Here is a 2,559-nt window from a genome sequence, read left to right as displayed (position 1 = left end):
GGCACAGTGGTGGCTGCCGCAGTGAGGTGGCCTCAGGGGCAGACGTACCCATCCTGGGTGAGGGTCCCTGGCCCAGGGCCCCAGCTCCGGAGATCGTGGGCATTGGGCTTCTGGAGAGGCAGAGACAATGGGGGAAGCGCTGAGTGTTCGAGGCAGTGGAAGCAGAGACCCACCTGGCTGACCCTGGACGTGGAAGACGTGGTGTGTGCACCCAGAGAGCCACTGTCTCCACAGCCTCCCCATGGGGCAGGGACAAGGGCCACGGCAGCCTGCAGGACCTGTTCAGATGGCCCTGCCTTTGCCCTCTTTCTTCCCCGTGCCCCCTCCATGCCCCCTTAGTGGCACGGTTCCGGCTGCCGTCCTCCAGGCAGACTCCCTGCTGCCGTCCCTCTCCCCTCCGGCCCTTCTGCGTGCAGCGGCCATCTTGTCTGTCTTGCTCACAGATTTAAAATGGTTTCTCGTTGTTCCCAGAATGGAATTCCTTCTCTGTAGCACGATGCTCCGGGCTGTCTGGAACCGGCCTTGGCTCTCCTGTGTACTCTCACGTCTCTCGGTTTCCCTAGGTGGCCCAGACACTCCAGCACAGCCAGACCACTCATGTTTTCTTGCTTCTCCTGTCTCCCTGTTTCTACCAGTGGTATTTCCCACGCCCGTCCTCCACCACATCTACCTGTGGCAGACCCACCTCCTCCACGGACCTCTCCTCGTCACCCTGGCCATAGCAGTCCTCTACTGCTCCTGCTGTTTCCATCAAACCCCCATACACTGCGCCCTGATTTTAATGGTACTTTTATTGTGTTATGGTTCCCTACAAGAGGTCTTGTGTCACCTATTAAGAGTCTGAACTCCAAGAGGGGGCTGGGGAAAGGCAGAATACAAACGCCTATGCGTGCCTTCTCTTTACCACGTTAGGCTCTTTGGGGGCAGTTATTTCCTTAATTTTACTCTGACTTTGCAAGAGGAGCCCCTTTGCTGGCAGGTGGTCTGGGGATGGTCAGAGCCCTGGTCTTCCAAAGCCTTTACATTTTTCCTTTCCAAGTCCTCGGTGTTTGCCAGATGCCTGTTCGGAGGCGGATCTCGAAAATGTGGCTATTTAAGGAATGTTGTAAGTCCCAAATGCCGTGTGGGAATTGGGTGGCCGATCTTCTTGGGTCCATGGTCTGGGTTCCGTGGCTGTCCCACACCGGCCTTGTTAACTTTCTCCTTTACTTCGTGGTCAGGTTCCCTCCGATGATGGATGTGTGGGTGTGGGTGTGGGTGTGTGTGTATGAGACCGAAATTGGCAGATTAGCAAGCCCCGGTTATCCCGCCTGCTTGCCTCCTGGAAGAAAAGGCAGAAGTGGGGTGGTGACGCTGTCTTCACAGGAGGGTGAGCCCTGGTGGTTGAGGCTTGGACACGCTGAGGTCTGATCTTGAGCCGGCTGATGTCAGACGAGACGTAGGGTCCTGTCTGTAGGTGTAGCCATGGCCCGTGACACAGAAGTCCCTACTGCCGCGCCAGCCCAGTGGGCTCCTCTGGCCCTGCAGGGCAGGTGACGTGAGCAGAGCCGGGAGGGAAGTGTGTCCTCCAGTGTCACTGGGCGGGAGAGGACCCTCCAGCCCTGCAGCGGGGGGCAGCGGCTGGAGCTTGAGGACTGCAGGTGGCAGAGTGAGGGTTAAGCGGTGAGCCTTCCGGGAGCCTTTTGATGCCAGCTTCGCCTCCCTGCTTTCGGAATCTCAGCAGTGGCTGTGCTTCCTGACTCGAGTCCCGTGGGATGGGTGCTGGGTGCGCTGACGCCCCTGGTCACCGATTCCGGGGCTGCCGAGCAGAGACTGACGGCAGCAGTGAGTCGTCTGTCGACGGCAGGGCAGCGGGCCCTGGTGACGGCTGCTTGTTGTTTTTTTCCTCTGTGGAAGATGACTCAGGGTGCCAGGAGCCAGGAGATGGAGCTCTCACAGAGTGGCCGGAATGTTCTGTCAACACCAAAGCAAGCGGCAGAAGCAGCTTGTGGGTCTGAGTGGATCCCGGGGCCTGGGGTCATTTTCAGGGAGGGCAGAGGAGGCGGCGCGGCCAGGTCTCGGGGTGGAGAGCGCCAGGTGCCTCCTCGGGCACCGCGACCCGGGATTTTAGAGCAGGGCAGGGCAGGGCTGCAGCCCATGGTGGCCTGTGGTTCAGGGAGCTTGGAAAACAGCGTCAATGTTTTGAGCTGTTCTCCCTGGTCCCGAATGACAGGCGTTTTTCTAGGGTCAGACGACCCTTCCGCGCTGCTCCCTGGGGCCACCTGCGGTGGAGCTGAGGATCGTTTTCTTGAGGAGGGTGGCCCCCTTCTTGGGCAGTGGGGACCCCAGGGCAGCTGCCCGATGGACAGGGGCTCTGCCTGAGGGGGTGGGCCCGCCTCACAGGCCTCCTCTGTCCCGTCGGCTCTCTTCCTCCTCCTCCTCACGTCCTTCTGCGGGGAGCTGGACCCGGGCTCTTCACCTTTGTGCATTGTCATGGTGGCGCCGGTTCTAGGAGTTTCTGGTGCTGCAGCACTGCGCCATGGGCACGTGATGCCCGCGCGCCCCACCCGCCCCGCCCGT

General features: G+C 60.4%; 1 protein-coding gene across 1 annotated transcript in view; it reads left to right on the top strand.

The window, feature by feature from the left end:
* LOC104854616 overlaps nt 1–2,559 on the top strand; it is an 8,800-nt gene that overhangs the window by 4,227 nt on the left and 2,014 nt on the right. The window lies entirely within an intron of this gene.

Source organism: Fukomys damarensis, unplaced genomic scaffold, assembly GCF_012274545.1.
Source record: "Fukomys damarensis isolate Sample0158 unplaced genomic scaffold, DMR_v1.0_HiC HiC_scaffold_11, whole genome shotgun sequence".
NCBI classification, from domain to species: domain Eukaryota; kingdom Metazoa; phylum Chordata; class Mammalia; order Rodentia; family Bathyergidae; genus Fukomys; species Fukomys damarensis.
This window is presented reverse-complemented; position numbering and strand designations above follow the sequence as displayed.